The sequence below is a fragment of the Trachypithecus francoisi genome, unplaced genomic scaffold, assembly GCF_009764315.1.
Source record: "Trachypithecus francoisi isolate TF-2019V2 unplaced genomic scaffold, Tfra_2.0 Lachesis_group2, whole genome shotgun sequence".
Classification (NCBI taxonomy): Eukaryota; Metazoa; Chordata; class Mammalia; order Primates; family Cercopithecidae; genus Trachypithecus; species Trachypithecus francoisi.
This window is the reverse complement of record NW_022681465.1, coordinates 148,468,847-148,488,946: the sequence shown is the minus strand read 5'-3', so window position 1 is coordinate 148,488,946 and position 20,100 is coordinate 148,468,847.

The following is a 20,100-nucleotide window of genomic DNA, read 5'->3' as shown; positions in this document are numbered from 1 at the left end:
CTTGAAGAAGGTGATGAAACATTCATTACGGTACATTACCTGGAAATGGTTAAGATTTTGAGACTTTATAGGGGGTGAAAATAAAAGCAAGCCTGTGAATATGACATATTACAGATGGAATCCTGTTTTTAAAGAATGGTCCATTTTTAACGTACTATGGCCACGTTTGTTGTCATTCAAATAATAGTACCATTTAATTATCACATAATTACTTTGTAATCTTGGTTTAAAAGCGGCTTCAAATTTTGATGTTTTTTCTATACCCAGAGTCCTAGCAAAGCCATTTAAAAATTCAAATACAAAATAGGTACAGTACCAAAATGCAATCACCATGTTTCTTAAAATCTCATGATTTAAGAGAGTTTGTGAGCATTTTCTGGAAATGGAACCTCTGTGGAGCCACTACGCCTATAAGGCCGCCTCTTAATACCAATCAGATGTTTCAACTAGGATTTAATGAATAAAGAGGGAGAACAGCCAGTCCCCTATTATGCAGTAAAGCCAGATGACAATTGGTAATCAAGAATAAAGATTAATAAGTGAATCTCAGTTTTTATCTAAAGTATAAAATTAGGAACTCAATAAAATATGAAATCTATAGATAGTCCTCAATTTTTTTTTAATTCATTGAATTTTTCTTGTGTTAGACAAAGCAATAATTTATTATGGTTTCTAGCAATATTGGATTTTGCTCATACAAACTGAAGTTAGAGATGGACAAACTGGCTATGTCCCTCAATGTCTTCAGTCAGAACAAGACCCTATTAATCAGATGAAATTATCAATAATCTGAGCATAATGGGAGAGAATGTATTGAAATCTTCTGGAAGGGAATAAGCTAAAATGTTTTACTCTCATCTGCTTCATTAATCAATGTTAGCCCAGAGAGGATGCTAGGGATATCTGAAAAAGTTGGCCACAGTGTCACCGAGTAGAAGTCATTCTAGATATGGAATGAGGGGCTCTGGGTCCTAAGTCTGGCTCTGCTAAGAATCATCTGGCTGATTAGGGGTCAACTACTAAATCTCTGGAAAATTCCGTTTCTTGGTTTTTTTTTTTTTTTTTTTTTTGAGACGGAGTCTCGCTGTGTCGCCCAGGCTGGAGTGCAGTGGCGCGATCTCGGCTCACTGCAAGCTCCGACTCCCGGGTTCCCGCCATTCTCCCGCCTCAGCCTCCGAGTAGCTGGGACTACAGGCGCCCGCCACCGCGCCCGGCTAGTTTTTTGTATTTTTAGTAGAGACGGGGTTTCACCGTGTTAGCCAGGAGGGTCTCGATCTCCTGACCTCGTGATCCACCCACCTCGGCCTCCCAAAGTGCTGGGATTACAGGTTTGAGCCACCGCGCCCGGCCTAGAAAATTCCGTTTATTATTTGAGAAATGCAGGGACTGAGTTAGGCTTCCAAGTGCCTTTTTAGCTTTTAGTCCATAAATAACATTTGTTGCCACCTTTGTCTGGAAATATGTATTAATACAATGGTAGGGAATCTGAAGAAATAGGTGGTCATTCTGTCGTCATATAGGACTACTTCAGCACATATGGGGAGACACTGCCTTTCAGTGACTTCCCCGAAAACATGTGGAATGATTGATGCATGCAAACATGCTACAAGCACTTTTATTCACCAACATATTATGCAGCACCTAGCACAGTGGTACTATAAGTAGCCTATGTCACAATTACTCAACCCTGCCATTTTAGTGCAAAAAGCAGCCATAGACAATATGTAACAATGAGCATGGCTGGGTGCCAAAAAGCTTTGTTTACTTTATTTACAAAAGCAGGCAGCTGCCTGGATTTGGCCTGTGGGTTGTAGTTTGCCAACCCTTGCTCTAAATCATTAGTGAGGAAAGAATAACAGCATGATGTATTATAAAAGCAGCCAATCCAGATGGCTAAAAATATTTTGGCTTTCCAAAAATTAAAAAGAAAATCTAGTCATGTGGAAAAACTGCTAGTGCAATTTGGGGAACATGCTCATTTGGGATTCTAATTCAGCTGTGACTCTTGTCTGTAAGCAGAAAGCCATCAGATGGGGGTGGATTTAAGCCCCGTCCAAGGAATACCAGGTCCATTTGTAGACTGGCCTTAGGCTTTGTGGTTGGTCCAATTAATTTCCCTCAAACAAGTTTCATACAAACCTACTACCTCAACCAAAGTTTGAAGTTAACTCAAGAACAAAAGGAGCATATTGAAGCAGTATGATCTATGGTATATGTTCCATGAGCACTTCAAATGAGTTTTGTGGATTTTTTTTTTTTGAGACAGGGTCTTGCTTTTTAGCCCAGGGTGGAGTGCAGTGGCATAAACATGACTTGCTGCAGCCTTGACCACCCTGGCTCAAGTGATCCTCCACCTCAGCTTCCCTAGTAGCTGGGACTGCAGGCGTATGCCACAGTGACTCTCTAATTTTTAAGGTTTTTGTAGAGATGAGGTCTCACTATGTTGCCCAGGCTAGTCTTGAACTCCTAGGCTCAAGAAATCCTCCCACCTCAGCCTCCCAAAGTTGGGATTACAGGCGAGGGACCATATTTTAATCCAGATTTAGACCATCCTTTGACGGAGACATCTTTGAAACAACTTGGGGAATTACGTATTAGATGGTATTAAGGAATTCCAGTTAATTTTGTTAGGAATGAAAAATAGCATGGTAATTATGTAAAATAATATTTATCATTTATAAATGCACACTGAAGCATCTATGTCATTATAGGTGACACAATGTCTGAGATTTGCTTGAAATGCTCCAGCCCCATTCCCCTCACCTCCCCAAATCACATGCAAGTTAAATAAAACAAGGCTGGCAGAATGTTGATCAGTATTAGAGGTGGACTTGCTATTATGCCTATATTCAGCCAAGCTTCAAACACGCCTAGCAGTTTCTTTTTTTTTTTTTCTCCAGGAATGGTCTCTGTCTTGGTAAATTCTTGATTCACCAGCTTTCCTTTAAGCCAGCAAATTTCTAATTCCATTTGTCTCCTCTTTTTGTCCTCATAAAGGTATTGAGATGGGATAAATAGAACCATTACCATGCTTCTATATAAGACCTGTGTCTATTTTCTTAGTCATTTCAGGATGCCCATCTTAACTTATTTTTTTTTTCCTGAGAAGCATTTCAATTTGCTTTGGATTTGTGGTTGAATTTCCTGATATATAATTCTGTCTAGAAAAGGACTTTAAAATCTCTTGAAGATGTAGTTTCAACCTTTAAATTTATAACCCCAAGCTGATAGATAATTAATATTTAACCCATTTCTTCACAGCAGACATTAGAGAATGTGCTCTATATGACAGGAAGCTGCTTTCTGTATACAGAACTTTTGGGTTTTCTTTGGCCCCATTCCTCCTAGACACTGCTGATAGAGTGAGGCTGTTCACTATTTACTTAGAATTCTGTATGTCATGCCAATCATTCACAACAATCTTTAAGTTCACATTTTAAAATGCACCACATGCCATTCACACCTTAGATAAACATCAGCTAACACTGAGTTATGAATCACACTTGTGTGTACAGATCTATTGGGAGGGCAGCTATCTTGATAATCCATATTTGCTGAGCATCTACGCTAGTCTAGGCTCTGTGCTTCATGCTTCACAAACACCATTTCACTACTGGTAGTTAATAGTAATAAAAGCAGTTATTATTATTACAAAGATCATGTATTAGGCATCGGCTATGTTTCATTTGGCATATGTCCCCGTTAAACAGACAGAAGCACTGAGGTTGCTGCTGCTACTTTTAAGTGAGGCTGAGTAACTTACTCAGGTTTACTCAGTTATTAAGTGTTAAATTCTGACTCCCAGACCTTTTTTCCATCAGTCATTTGCATGTAACTTGCATAGTTTTTGCCATTCTGCTTACCATTTGTACAATTATTTACAAAATATTTTTTAAACTGACATACTTTTCTTTACATATACTCAGCCAAAAAGGAAACTAAATATTATTGTCATACATGAAAAACTAATATTGTTTGCCACAAAAGAAGGTACCCATATAAGTAAATACAGTGAAGTGTTGTTCTCTGCAGCCTGGGACTGGCTCCACTGTGATGTGCAGATTGATTCTAAAATGGTTCCCCTCCTAATTTCCATTACCCCATGGAGTCGGCCACGTAGATTATCTTCTGTACCATCAGTGTCTTGGGTCCCACACTTTAGGCTTTATTTAATGCCATCCAATGTGGCTTCACATAGGTGAGGGATATTATGGATCATAGATCTCTGATGGAATGGAAGTAAATTATAATCATACCCTGGCAAACACACTACTGCAAATAACTAGATAAGAAAACACACATAAATAAGAATTTAATGAATAAATGGGTTAATTGTATTTTTTGGCAATACATTTTGACCATGTTTAGTTTTCCAGTGAGAGAGTTTTTTTATAGCTATATATAAAATATGTGTGTGTGGGATATATATATATATATATATATATATATATAAAATACATACATATGTAACACATGTATATGTATCATTCTGTTTATATTGGGAAGGCTTATGCTATGCATATGCCTCCTGAAGATTATGTATGCCTAAACTAAAACAGTCCTATAAATTATACTTGCATAGGCTATAGTCTTGATTTATGTATAAGAGGTCAATTCATAAGCAATTATAAATGGAATGTCAACCATAGTCATTATCTGGCTGAACAATGAACATTTATTAACTAGTATGAAAAATTCCTCTTGGTAGTTTTTGGCTGGCATGTATGTGGATGGAAGGTTAAGAGTGTTAAATCAATTTCACAAGCAATGAAAAGCCTATAATTTAAATGTCTTTATTCAATTGAGTATTGTAGGAACTTTGGTCTAAAAACATGAAGCTCTGTAGGCCAGGATCCAAAGTCTTCGGATATTAAAAAAAGTTCAAAACCTTCAATTTTATGAGAAAAATTTCCTATTTAAAAGGCAATATGATTTGGTAGAAATAAAAGTGATTTTGGAGTCAAAGAGACCTAAGTGAAAATCCTAAGTTTTAACCTACAAGCCAGATGACCTTATCTATGCACTTGTTGCTTGTTTAGTAAGTGAGGGTAGTAGCTCCTTTATCAGAGGATTTTTATAAGATTAAACAAAAAAATTATAAATGATTAAGCCTACTGCTTGGCTGGTTATATCACTGATTTATTTCTTCAGGGGCCAAAAGCTAAGTGTTAGGTGCTAGGGACACAGCAGTAAATAAGGCAATATGATTCTCCCCTCAAATAAGCCAGGTTAAGAAGATCATATTATGTATTATGAAAGCAATTGGGAAATAAATCCACTGAGAGAGACAGTCAGTGGTGGGCACAGTAGCTAGCAATAATTTCTCTGAGGAAGCAGCATTTAATCTGAGAACTGACAGATGAGATTGAGCAAGACATGGGGAGAATCAGGAGATGGCATTTTAGGGGCAGGGAGGGGTCTTGGGGAGGCTGTTACTGGAGTCTGGGTAGAGATGACAGGGTAGTAACAGGGCAGATTTATCTGAATCTTGTGACAACTATTATAAACTCCCTTTCTCCTAAAATAAACAGAGAATTAATATCATTTAACAATTTTCACTAAGTATAAATTAAAATGAAGAAAGCAAAAATGCTTCTTGATATAAAACACAGGTTCTTAAGATCTTGGAGCCTCTTGGCCTTCTTTTCTATGAATTGTTTTTCTTCCTGACCAGGCCCTTGGATCAGATATGTTTCTATGACAAATGGAGCTGCTTTGGATTTGATTATTATTTTCATTTAGTATTGCCTGTCCAGATTCTTGGTAATAAAACTTTTCAGAGCTAATATTAAAAAAAAAAGATTAGGCCGGGCGCGGTGGCTCAAACCTGTAATCCCAGCACTTTGGGAGGCCGAGACGGGCGGATCACGAGGTCAGGAGATCGAGACCATCCTGGCTAACATGGTGAAAAAAATACAAAAAACTAGCCGGGTGAGGTGGCGGGCGCCTGTAGTCCCAGCTACTCAGGAGGCTGAGGCAGGAGAATGGCCTAAACCCGGGAGGTGGAGCTTGCAGTGAGCTGAGATCCGGCCACTGCACTCCAGCCTGGGCGACAAAGCCAGACTCCGTGTCAAAAAAAAAAAAAAAAAAAAAAAGATTGAATGTTCTCTTCTTCCCTTATGGGATACTCTCACTCAAATGCAAACATATTGAATCAGAGAAATTAATTGCTGCACTGTGGTGTCTCTGCCATGAGGAAGTGCAATTCTTGAGTGGCTTGCTGGGCAGTCATGAAAATTGTAAGCGAAAGGCGTGAGACAGAGAGGACCACAGAGAAAACAACTCTGCTTGCACCCTTTTCTCTGTGTTCTTTCTAATAATGGCTTGATTTGGGGAAAGAGCAATGAAGAAGCAAACCCTTGTTTTGGTTGCCAGAGAATGGGTGGTGAAGGTGTTCTCTCTGTGGGGATTCTATCGGGTGTCCATGCATTTGAAAGGACAGGTCACTTATACCATCAGTCATTAGTTTCCTTCCACTCTTCTATTTTTGGGGTTCCAGCCTGTGGACCACCTTCTTTTCTAGTTGCCTTTCTCTTGCCTTGGAGTATTGATCTCTAACACGCTGCTAGCCACACTGGTCTTGGATTGTTATTTAATTTCAGGAAACCAGTTCTCAGTGATGAGAGCAAAGTCTTTCCTCTTGCAGGCATGATAAGGTAAGAATTGCTTGCTTTTAAATAGCTCTAGTTGTCTTGGAATAGATTTCAAAGCAACACTGGAGGGTAACCACTGGTCTGAAATAGCCCACCCCAGCCCTCCCAACCTCCTCCCCTCCTTTGGTATATTTATGTAGTTGCAGGTATAAGGGCATTTTTTCACACCTCAGCATTGCATTGTTCATTTTTTTCAGATGATTGGAATACCTGGAGTATAAGTGGAGTAAAGAGTACAGAAGAAATGCCTCCGGCAGAAAGTATGAGCTTCCTATAATGATCTACAATGACTTTGGTAGAACTTCTTCCCTTTTGTACAAATACCATGGACCTGCTTTAATACACTGCTAAGTATTCCTTTAACTCATTGTGAGGGTAGATGATGTACCTCTGCACGTCTGTATGCACACTCAGCATCCTCCTAAGTGCCTGGTGCCCAGTGGGCGCTTAATACATGTTTGCTGAATAAAAGAATATGACAAGTCCAAAATGTATTTTCCAACTTACTTTCTGTAGTCTTCTGAGCCTCAGATGCTAAATAGGTTGAAAAGTCACAGATTTGTTTTATAGAACTAAAAATACATTTTTAAAGGTTCAATATGGAATCATTAAACAGTTTCCAGTTTTTCTATATTAAAAATATCTTTATATAATACATATTTAGATTCCAGGCAGCTGAGTTTAAAACTAATTCCAAATAATCCCCATTTTCTTTAAGCTAATCCACTGTTTATCTGGATAAAAAAAATACAGAGAAATTATTTTGTTGGCAAAAGACTTGGCCACTTTTCATAATGAAATTATCAGAGATAGCAAAGAATGTATTTTTAAAAATCTGTTTAAAAAAATGCATTTTCAGTAAGCAGAGACTTTTTTTTCTCCCCTTTGCTCATTCTATTTCTAATGGTTGTTTCCTTCTCTCTCTTTTTTTTTTTCTGAGACGGAGTCTGTCACCCAGGCTGGAGTGCAGTGGTATGATCTCTGCTCACTGCAACCTCTGCCTCCCGGGTTCAAGTGATTCTCCTGCCTCAGCCTCCTGAGTGACTGGGATATAGGCGTGTGCCACCACACCCAGCTAATTTTTGTATTTTTAGTAGAGATGGGATTTCACCGTGTTGGTCAGACTGGTCTTGAACTCCTGACTTCGTGATCCACCCACCTCAGCTTCCCAAAGTGCTGAGATTACAGGCGTGAGCCACCACACCTGAACTCCTTCTTTTATCAGTATCAACTGTTGAACTCCTACTCACTCTCAAAAGCCCAGTGCAAATGTTTTCTCTTTTATGGAGCTGTTATTGTTCTTTCTCCTCTCAACTGCCAGGCTGAACAAACCCCTCCCTTCTTTGCCCTTTGAGCAAACACATTGTACCACAAAAGCTTGTATATTTTCCAATTTCCCCTCCGGACCAGGGGGCAGAAACTGTGTAGTCCTAATTAGGGAAAAGGAGTCAGGCTGGGAGGACCAGGGGAAAGGAAAAAGAGAAAGCAGATAGGTTATAAATTTGCCTTTCTCCATGGTCCAGGACACACAGCCCTCCTGTGCCCATCTTATCACCAGACACCTGCAAGTTAGCTCACTGCAACCTTGGCATTATCAGTATAAAGCCCTCTTCAGCATACACCATAAACACTATTCAATAAAATCTCCAGCAAGTCTCCGTTTCCTTGCAGTCAGCTCCTCTTCTGCTGATTTGCCCATTGCCATCTCACAATGTATTTTCATACTTTCTCTAATGAATCTGCTTTTCTTTATCTACAACTGTCTTGGGAAATTCTTTTACCCATGCACCACTGGCCCAGACAGTCGTTGCTCCCCTGTGACGGAAATGATGGCCCACAAGCCAAATCTGGCCTGTTGTCTTGTTTTGGGGAGAGGGGAATCTGTGAATTAAGAATGGTTTTTACATTTTTAAATGGTTGGAAAAAAAGGAGAATGAGATTTCACGACGTGCTAAAAACACTGCAAGATTCAATTCTGTATCATCTGTAGTTACTTTTGTGCTATAATGACAGAGTTGAGTTGTTGTGACAGAGACCATACGTGGACTGTGAAGCATAAGACTATTACTGTCTGACCCTTTATAGAAAAAAACTGTGCTAACATCTGCTGTGTGGGCAGGGATCACTGTATTGTGGTCATGCAGCTGACATTTATTGTTACCATATGCTGGACATTGTGCTAAATAATTCATGTACTTTGTCTTATTTAATCCCCAACAACTCTATGAGGTAGGTGCTACTATTATTTCCACTTACAGATGAGGAAACTGAGGCAGAGAGATGTTGAGAACCTCTCCTAAAGTTTCTGGAGTAGCAATTTGTAGATTTTTGATTCAATTCGAGCTCTTCTCGCCTCCAGTCAAGGCTCATGGCTACCTCTCTATTTAGCCCCAATATTGTCCCTGCCCATCACTGTTACCTGGGTGCTGAGGGCAGTACCTGGCAATGCTTGTGAAATAAATCAGTTACATTTCCTCCCTATTGTCCCCAGCTGTATTCCTCTGTAGGGGGAGAGATGTGATTTCCCTCCCAAGTCAAACGTAGGCTTCCATTACTTTTGCTGGGTAGAATGAGGGCCATAGCTCATAGATGGATTAGTTAATCTATTAATGGCATATAGTGGACATATCCCATGAGCTAGACTCTGTGCCTGGGCTGAAATGTAGATGTGGAGAAGCTTGAAGTCTAGAGATACATCCTTGAATATTCGAAGGAGGAGGCAGAAAACTCTATGGATCCTGGGAGTCTGATGCTGGTAGGGTAGTTGAGTAGCAGACATGAGATTTCAGACAGTTCACATAGTGGCTTCAAGTCAAATATTCTTCCATTGTTTTCCTATGAGAGACCTTATTAGTTTTATTTATGGTTTAAAATATCTAACAGCTTTATTGAAGTATAATGATTATATAAAAACTGTTTATACTTAATGTATAGAATCTGACGGTTTTGAACACATGCATATACCTGTGAAAGAATAGCCACAATCAAAGAAGGAAACATATCCGTCACCTCCAAAAATTTCTTCCTGTCCCTCCCCGCTTTTGTGGAAAGAACACCTAACTTGAGATCTACACGTTCAAGTGCACAATACAATATTGTAAACTACAGGCACTGTGCTATACGGCAGGTCTCCAGAACCTCTTCATCTTGTATAAATGAAACTTTCTACTCATTGTTCAATGGGTATTGATGTTTTAAGGATTTTCCCCTTAAGAGGAAGATTTATTGATGAGTCCAGATGGCACAGTGGCTGCCGATGAAACTGAGGACTTTCTATTTTCTCCACAACTTCTTGCTTTTATGCTTAGTGGGGAAAGGGCAGATAGTCACTCCCCGGTCCCCTATCACTACTTGGGTATTTGCTGCAACACTTGATTATGGAGATCTCTCTAATGACCAGATGTAGCATGAGGGCCAGTGAGACTGGGCTAGGAAAGGGTGGGGACATCCACTAAAATTAGTTGTATGACCTTAAAACTTAAAATAATTTCTGTGTTTTTGTTTCTTTACTTGTGAAATGGGGATAATAATAACTACCTTGTAGGCTTACGAGGACTAAAAGAGATAGATAAAAGGATCTTAGCACAGTCTCTTTGGCATTATAAGTTCTCAAATATTCGCTGCTACTGCTACTCAGACAGCCATTATTCCTATCATGGTTACTACAGTATCATGTTTATTAGATTCCAGAAATTGAGCCGTGAAAAGAGCAGGAAATGTCAGGATAGGGACATGTGCTGAGTGTTGGAAGAACATGCTGACCGGTATTAGAATCATTATAGAAGTTTCATAGTGTGCTATTGGCTGGAATGTTCTTCCAGGCAAAATATTATCCAGAGATCCCTACCTGAGACCTTTCTGGGCTCCATCTTATAGGAATCTGGTCAGAAATCAAGTCATTGTACTTGAAGAATAACATACATTCTTCCACTTAGTCCTCTCCACTATATTATAAAGTGGGTTGGTTTTGTTCATTTGAAGAAACTGATCCAACACTGGTCTGTTGCTGGCCTGTGATCACTCAGCCAGCGAGTGGCAGTCAGGATACAGGTGGCTGCATCTTCAAAGCTCAGGCTCTTAGCTATTATGAATTCTCTTTACTACACAATATCAAGTCAAGGGTGATAGGGATGTCCTTGTATACTTTAGATTCAAAATAAAGCAAAATTATTTAAGAAGGCAGAACATACCACTTTTAGGCAAGAAAATGCCTAGTCAAGAATATGGAAGAACCTGTTCTGTTTCTCATTCTGTCCCCTCTGCAAGTAAAAGGAAAAGTAAGGTTCTACTCTTGGGTTTTTCTTCTATATTTTACATCTCAACCTGAGGCAGAGCGAGGAACCCAAGAGAGCTAAGCAAGGGTGATGTCTGAGAGATTTGTCTAGGATGAAGCTAATAGAACTAGCAATAAGGAACATAGATAATAATGACTACTAATAACTTAATCGTAACATGCTTTTCCTTAAGTGTTTTCTATGTGTCAGACATTGTGCTAAATATTTCACGTGAACCAGCTGATTTCATTCCTCTAATTAGCCCAAGAGGCAGGCATTAATACCTCCATTTTGCAGCTGAGAAAACAGGATTAGAGAGGTTGAGAATCCTGCACATGGTTGCATGGCTGCCTTGGTGTGGACACAGATGTGCTGAGTCCACAGCAGAGGCTCACAAGCACTGGAATAGACATTTAGAGGCCAGGTCTGAAGGCAGTGGAGTGGTGCTCCCTCCTGCCTCTTATTGGAGTTGTTTTCATAGAGTAGGTAAAAGAAATAAGGTATTTAAACAGACCTGAAACTTCTGGATAAATAGAGTCATGGGGTTCTCCAGCTGAAATAATCTGGCCGATGGTTCTTAAATCTGAGCATGAGCTCAAGAATTTGCATTTTATATTAATTTCTTGGTCAGAGCTACCTAATGTGTGGGACCCAGAGCTTGCATTCACACACACACACACACACCCCCGCACAAACAAGCACACACAAGCACCCACACGTGCATGCACACACACACACACACACACTCTGAAGATGCGGGTTCCTTATTCGAAAACAGGAAAATTTTTCATTAAATAAGATAATAAAAGATAAAAAGTGTTTCCTATTTTCCATGATCTCTTTCAACTAGTAATGACATTTTTATTTTTATTTTTTTTTGTTTAATGTCCTAAGAAAAAAATAGCAAATTATTAACAAGAATCATGTTATTCATCTGTAGATTATACAACACCAATTTTAAAGAGCATTTAACTTGTCTGAGGAGTCACTGAAAGTGTACAATTCGTCTTTAATAGCTCGTACACACAGATGTATTCCATTCTTACTGGAAGAGTAGAGCTGCGGCATAAAACTGACTCTGCTATTTTTGTTTCACTCCTTGATGTGGACACATGCCAGAAAATTTCACTTCCATTCATTCACTGATGGGTAAGGAAATACTGACAGGGCGAGGAACCATAGGTTGCCTTAGCTTTCCCTTTCCTTCTTTGAGTATAAGCAGTGCTAATACACAAGTTAGAAAGAGTATGATAGGCTTCTTTGGTGGTTCATGTTTTTTAAGAATGCTTCATTTTTGGGTTCAAGGAAAGTTCTGGTTCAAATGAAAAGTGTGACTTCTCAGTGCTGTCAGTACCCTCTCCAGTTCCCGCTCTGCCCCAGGTTTATTCAGTTGTAGAAGGGACATGCTTACTTTATACTCTGAATCTCATGCATATGGGGCCACTGAAATTCTGTGCTCATGGGCCATTGTAAATGTTATCTGTAAATGGGGCAGCAAGAACTGCAGGTACGCATATTGCACATATCTCTACTCACACTCATTCACCATGTGTCCCATGAATGTCCCAGTATCTCATTGAACTTTACCTACAAATATCAAGTTATCAGGATTTTCAATGTGGTTATAGCATTGAACCAAGTATGAGGTCCTTGTGAATGTGAGGGCTTTGTGTTCAGGTGATGAGGATGCCACTGGTCTGGGGACCACTTTATAAGAATCCTTGACTTAGATACTTCCCATAATTTTCCAGTTCGTTTTGAATATATAAATTCAAAAACAGGCAACATTTTGCTTATTATCCCAACAACAAAGGCTTTCAAAGTTTTTCCAAAAGAATCAGATTGCTTCCCAAACAAATGACTCCTACAAAATGACATTTTAATGAGTTAAAGGGCAGGAAAATAAGAAGCATCTAAATCGAATTTGTTCAAAAATACATATGGTTTTCCAAAAGTACAGGCCTGAGGCAAAATTGGAATCATGTTTTACTGAACCCAAAAGTTTGGGAAAATGCTGGAAGATACTTAGCTGGACTCAAGATGCCTGAAAGCACTCCCTATTTCTAGAATTTAACTTTGGCAGGTTAACTTCTGACCTGAGCTTGTTCCACCAAAGGGTACAGGATTTCAATAGCACAGAAGAGAGGCTATTTCCAGAGTTAAGATTCTTATTTCTCGTTAATTTTCTCTTACTTTTTTAGGTTAATATAATTAGCTCAAGCTATTTCTGTCTTCTTAGCAGGGAAGAATTTACCTCTTCTTCACCCACATTTATTTTTTCTTCTTTGGTATGATCCAAGGATAAAATTTGCAAATTCCAAAGCAAACTCCCTCAGTTCTGAGGCTTATCCCTTCACCTTGACGAGTATTTTCACTCTCAGCAAATGTGAACTTTTGCTGCAGATTTGAAGCAGTTTCTGTGCAAGATTGGAGCTCACACGTGAAGGCAGCTCTGTAGAAGTACGAAGTGTTGTCCCTAATCCTCGTAATATCCAAACCCTGTCATCTGGTCCAGCTAAGGACTAGGGAGATCTAATCAGAGGTATTTGACTTGTTTTCAGCTTATGGGTGTGAAGCATTAGCAAATTTACACTTGACCAAGTTGTTTCCTCTTCTGTGGGAAAATGTTTTTCCCTCCTCTCCTTCTGTCCTTTCGGCTTTTGTTTGATTTTGCAAACACACTGCTTTAACCTCTTTTCTGATACTATGTCCTTCCATTCTTAGGGCCCGAGTAAAGAAAATGAATGCATGATTCCTCATTCTATGACCTTAAGTAAATATCATAGCTTTCATTGTTATGGGGTTTTTATACTTCAGTAGTTTGGAAGTGACCTGAACTAAGAGGCATAAACAGCTTTGCCACTAAATTTGTGTGACCTTATGTGACCTTGGGTAATTTGCAACATTTCCGAACTTCACTTTTACTATGAACTGCACAGGAATACCATCACCTGTCTTAAAACACATGTTCTCAAATACTGGGTTATGTATTAAAATGGCGATTTCATACCCTACTCTCAGAGTTTGATTTAGTATGTGTGCCAGAGACATTTGCTGTTCACTAAACAGTCAAGGACTGTTAGGCAAGGCCAAGGGCTATGAGGAAAAGTGACTTGTGTATAATCATTCTTCCAAAGCATTTTAGAGCTGCTACCTAATGATCTCAGCTCTCTTTTCCATTTGCCATGTGTTCCAGTTGTATACTAACAGGATGGAAACAGCCTGGATCCCTGAGTTGCTACTTGGAAGGGAGGTGTCATAGAAAGTCATTAGACCCATGGTGGACTTTGAGTAAAGAATGAGCTTTTAAATACTAATAAACAGATATTTTAGGGGTGAGCCTCTTTCTGTAGCATAAACTAGCTTACGGCAAAACCAGCATATGATGCCACAAGTATGGTGTTGCTGTGTTAGGCTGTTCTTGAATTACTATAAAGAATTACCTGAGACTGTGTAATTTATTGAGCTTTCATTGGCTCACAGTTCTATAGGCTACACAAGCATGGTGCCAACTTCTGCTATGCTTCTGGTAAGGCCTCAGGAAGCTTACAGTCATGGTGAAGCAGGGGCAGGCACATCACATGGTGAGAGCAGGAGGAAGAGAGAGAGGGCAGGGAGGTCCCAGACTTTTAAATGAGATCTCATGTGAAATAACTGAGCAAGAACTCACTCATCACCAAGGGGATGGCACTAAGCCATTCATGAGGGATCCAGCCCCATGATCCAATGTCTCCGTGCCAGGCCCCACCTCCAACATTGGGAATCACATTTCAACATGAGATTTGAAGGAGACAAACATCCAAACTGTATCAGCTACCATAACAAAACCCCAATGTATGTGGCTTAGCAGTCAGGTGACAGGCAGAGAGGAAATTGTTAATGGAGACTAAAAATGTGGAGCTGATGCTAGTCAGCAGAAAAAAAGTAGGAGCTCTCACCTGTGATAACTTAGAAGAGGTACCACATGATACTGAGATGGCAGCTCTAGGGGAGTGTTTTAGAAGATATAAAATAGTAGTATGGTTTGGCCACTATTGGCAGCAGTCAGCAAAGTACTATTTAAAAAAGAGGGAGGCGGACATGCACACATTTTAGAAGGAATTGGTACAAATCAAAGGCAACAAAGCCCAGAAATGTGAGGCCTTAAAAGATTGGAAAACCCACTGCATTTGAACCACAAACTGTGAGAAATGTGGTATAAAAAATCCATGAATAACAAATGCCCAGAAACACAGATGATTCAAATGACTCAGGGCTAATATCAGATTTGGTGTGTGGCCATTAAGTTCAAAGGCATCTACAAAGAAATAAAGCAGTTTTGAAAACCGTGTATCAAACAAAACCTGTAGATGTTACTGGAAGATAGTACTAAATGCAAGCAAATATATGGGAATTTTTGACAAAGTTGTATCTGTCTAAAAAGCAAGGAACTGAAAATGACCCTTGGCCCTCAAACTTCCCTGAACAGAAAACTAGTAAGGAGGGCATATGCCACAATACCCACTTTAGAGACAGCAAAGGACAATAATGGAAGATTAAGAACCTCCCAGAGGGTAGAACCAGATGCTATACTGTCACCCAAAGGCAGGCCAATCTTGCATTTTAACACTTTTCTGCCATGCCCAAAGTATTGAAGAGTAGTATGAACTCAATTTGTGGTCACCAACAGAACTTCTGCCTCTCCAAGATATAAAGGAAGCCTTTTCCAAATCTTTTGAACTGCCCTGTAGCCAGTTTTATTTGTATTGCACTTGAACTGCACAAGTATTTGTCTTTTTTTTTAAGTTAAGATAAACCTTGATGTTGAGTTTGGTGGTAGTTGTAGGCTGACAGGTTAGACAAGTCTTTTTGGTATGTGGGGAAAAAAATGGAATCTGGAAAAATACATTCTTCCCATCAGAATTATTGAGAAATCAGCTTGAAAAATAGCCAGGTTACTTGGGGTTCTGGAGACCTGACGTGGGGTTGGGACAAGGGCCCCATCTTGGGTTTGCCCAATGGTTGTATGTGTCTCCATGCAATGTGTGTTTAGTGAATGTCTAAATCAGTGGCGTTTGGTGTAGGTGAGGGCCTTAGGTATTATTTAGCCTACAGCCCTACAATGAGACCTATTTCGTCAGTGCTGTTAACACTTTGACAGGGTACACACTCTTTCATGGATTACTTCCACTGGTTAGAAAAACTGTAAATGCATTGAGCTTAAATGGGCCTCCTCTCTCCATGAGTCTAGACCTGCACCTGTTTCAGCTCCTGTGTCTACATTTCTGAAATTAGAATCTGTCATCACTAAGTAGAAGAGCAGTCAGGAGGAGACCAAGTAGAAGGCAGTCACTGACTAGAGAATAGGAGCAGTCTCCCCTAAGCCTGTTTTCAGAGCTGTGTCCTCACTGTTCAAACAGTCCAACAGCCAAAGTGGAATTTCATAATAGCGGATCTCCTTTGCTTGCTTTTCTTGGATGCTCTAAAAAAGACTCGTGTATTAGAGTAATCCTGCTTAAAATTTCCTTTTTCTCGCCATCCCTCTCCCTTTGCTTACTGCAGATTCTTCGGCAGCTTGCTCTGCCCAAAAGAAGATAGGAGACAGACAGACACACACACACGGAGACACACAGACGGACAGACAATAAACTTTTCCTGGGGGTGTGAAGGTAAGCAAACCAACAAAGTAAAGATTTATTTGAAATGGCCCCCACAAAGAAAATAGAATTTATGATGTGATACTATTATGTAAAAGGATAAAAATTACTGAAAAAGTGGCCCATAAATATGAAAAGAACAAAAATAAAATTGCTCCACTCCCTCAAGCCTGGCCAAAGCATATTTTCACCTCTTTTGCTCAATTTTCTCCCAGTTCTGAATATAAAAGCCCAGAAAATCAGGGAGAGAAGCTCTTTGGAGCTTATCAGGGGTGGGAAGAGAAACTGAGTGGGCAGAACAAGAATTGTTTTGAGAGTGTAGGGAATGAGTGGGAACACCTCCTGCCTTTCGTCTATCACATGAGTGGAAGCACTTAAGGACAGCACAGAATTGCACTGTATGTGTATCACAGCCTTAGAGAGATTGTGGCAGGTGTTGTACTGTTTCTCAGTTGAACACTTTGAAGCAGAGTTCATTTGTATATTCATGTATCCATCCAAATAGTTTTGAGTGCAAGGCACTGTCCCTGTAAGTTATTGGTAGTCACCAATTGCATGGCAGTTCTTCAGCTGGTTAATAACACCTTTATCTCTACTATAAAGATGATGATGATGATGTGTAGTGTGTGTTCAATTCTGTATCAGACATTGTAAGTTTCAAATATATATACATATATGCTTTGTGACTAGAGAGCCCTAAATAAGAGGAAATCCAGGAGGAGAAACTTAAGAAACAAAAGTTGGATTCTGGGGAGTAGTACATGGTTCTAACATTTCAATGAAAAACAATTAAAAGTTCTATAAGAATTTTATCAAGGATCTATGAAGTTTAATACATCCCTACAGCTAAACTCTCTGAATCTGTACCAAAAGTTCCATTTGTTGGACAGTCACTATTTGTTGAGGGCCCCTATCTTATATATCTTTCATTTCCTTCCTAATCTTCTCCTAGCCTAGTGTGAACACATAGCAGATGCTTACTTGCTATAGAACTTCAGAGCTGCAGGTAGCTTTAGAGACCAACACAGACCAACCCCTGAATTGTAGATGAGAAGTGAGGAAGCTGTCTGGACCTTTAGAACAGTTGTCTGATGGATTGTTCAGCTTCTAGCTCCCCAAGTGCTAGGTAGTCCCTATGTCCCTTCTAGCTTGGCTTGTGTGTGTTCATCTGTCAAGTTTCAGGTGGTGGCCTTAATTGAACTGACTCACCCCTGAGTCCCAATCAAAGTTAGGTCTCCCCTTCTAATTCTCCATCAAAGCACGCCTTGCATAGCACTTTCCACCACTTATAATTAAACTTTAATTTTTGTGACTATTTTATAATGTCTATCTTCTAACCAAGCTGTGAGTGCCGTGAAAGTGAGAATTAGTCTGTTAATTCATCATCACATCCCCAGTGCCTAGCATAGCCCCAGCACATAAGAGCCTGGTGAATATTTGTTGAATAAATAAGTGGTTGGAACGCACACACCCGAGCTGTCTTTGTACAACACAAATCTGTTTGTCTTTCTCTTGCCTAAATTCCTTCTTTAGTTACTCACTTTTTAACAGTCAAGAAAAACATGTTTTAGTCTGCTTAAAAAGAGCTACCACAATTTGGTTTTTTGTCTAAGCTCCTCAGCTCCTTTCAGACCTCTGTGCCTTTGCATATGCTGTACCCTCAGAGAAACACTCTACCTGCTGTTCCTGCCCAAGTGGGTAAGCACCTACCCTTCCATCACCTTCTTGGTGAGGCCCAGACTCCCCAAGCAAGGGTTGGTTGGTTGGTTCTTAATGTTTCCACAGTGCTTTGTCAGTATTTCTGTAAGAGTAGAAGGGTGGCATACTTTCTTTCTCAAACTTGTCCTGGAATTCTTTCCACTTCCCCCAAGGCTGTTGTGAATAAAGGAGTGGTCAAGGGTGACACACAGCCAATGGTTCGTCCACCAGCTGCCTCTGGCAGCTCCTTGCTGCTGTCTCTCCTCCCAGGTCTGTCTCCTTTTATTTTCCTGGCCTTTCTTGTGATCTCCCTCTTTGTCTTTTGCAGGGTCCTCATCCCCAAATTTCTCTCCTATCATGTTAGGTGCACTGATTTCACTCTTTTTGTTTCTCCTTTGAGAAATATAATGCCTGGGAAGAGGCAGCAGCTCACATTGCACACCTAAATAGTCCCAGTAAGGCATTTTCCTGAATAAAAAGCTTTTTCTCCTGAGGTGGATTCTGCTTTCCCCCAGTCTGCAAAAAGAAGGCAGCCAAGTTTCTGGCTTTAAATGGTAACTTTTCTTTCCTCTTTTAGATGCCTTAGTACCTAAGCAGAAACAAGTGTCTTTTATAAAGCCACTTCACTTTGACATCTCAGATTCTCAGCAGGCTTGGTAACAGCGGCTTGTCCATTCATCTCTGGGGACCACTTTTGAAGCCGACTCTGTGAAGAGCTGTATGAACTCTATGAGGCTCTATAAAGAAAAGCATCATTAGGAAGGTGATGTTCTTAGCAATGGCTCTGCAAAGTTTAAACTCCAATTTCCTCATTCTGTATTCAGAACAGTTGCTCTTAAAGTATTCGCTAAGGACAAGCATTTTATTACTCCCATACTCAACAACATGGGAAAAAACCAAGCCCTCCTAATGAAGACCAAGCAGCTGGACCTGCAGCACTCTAGTGTTACCTCTGTTTGGGGTTTCCTCTATTGCTGGGAGCCCACTTAGTTGATTAACTTTGTACTTAATGAATAGGGTTGTGCATTTTTCCAGCTGTTTCTAGGAGAAACTGAAACAGGATTGGAGATTTTGAAAATTTGCAACCTCTCCCCAACCAAAAAAACAAAACAAAACAAAAAAACAACACACACACAATAAACTTGTCTGTGGCCTCTTTTTATCATTTCCATCCTTTCTGTTGTGAAGTCCAATGGATATGAAGCAGATGGAAAAGAGAATAGGCACAGAGAATGTACGCACAGATATAATATGGGTAAATTCTACTAACCAAACAAGCAAAAACCAAGCTTTAATTAATTCAGTTATGTTTAGATCTAGTACTTTTTTTACTGAAACAGAGCCACTGAGAAAATATGACATGATAATACTTAGTAAAACCTCTGAACATATGAAAGGACTTAAAACAAGATTAGTAATGGATAATACTACCTTACATTTATATAACACTTGGCATATTTCAAAAATGTTTCATGACCAGTGAAAGACTGAATGTCACATTACTTGGGAAAAGAAAAAAGGGAGGCTGTTTCTATTACAATTTATGGATAAAGAAGTAGTTTTATCATATGACCTTTTTCCAAGGTCATATGATAACTTAAATAAGAAGATCTTTCCTGTGGCAATTAGCATTATTTTTAAAATTGTCAACAGATACTAGAGAGTTTTCTTTTGAACTAATCTACTGTCTTATATTCCATCCAGATAAATAAGGAAAAACAAATCAGTTGAAGAAGAGAAAAAAAAAAAAAAATTTCTGTTTCCCTTGAAATGCATTAAGTGTAACTGTAGTCATGAGAATCTGAAGATGCAAAATCTAAAACTAGCCAATATTAGAAA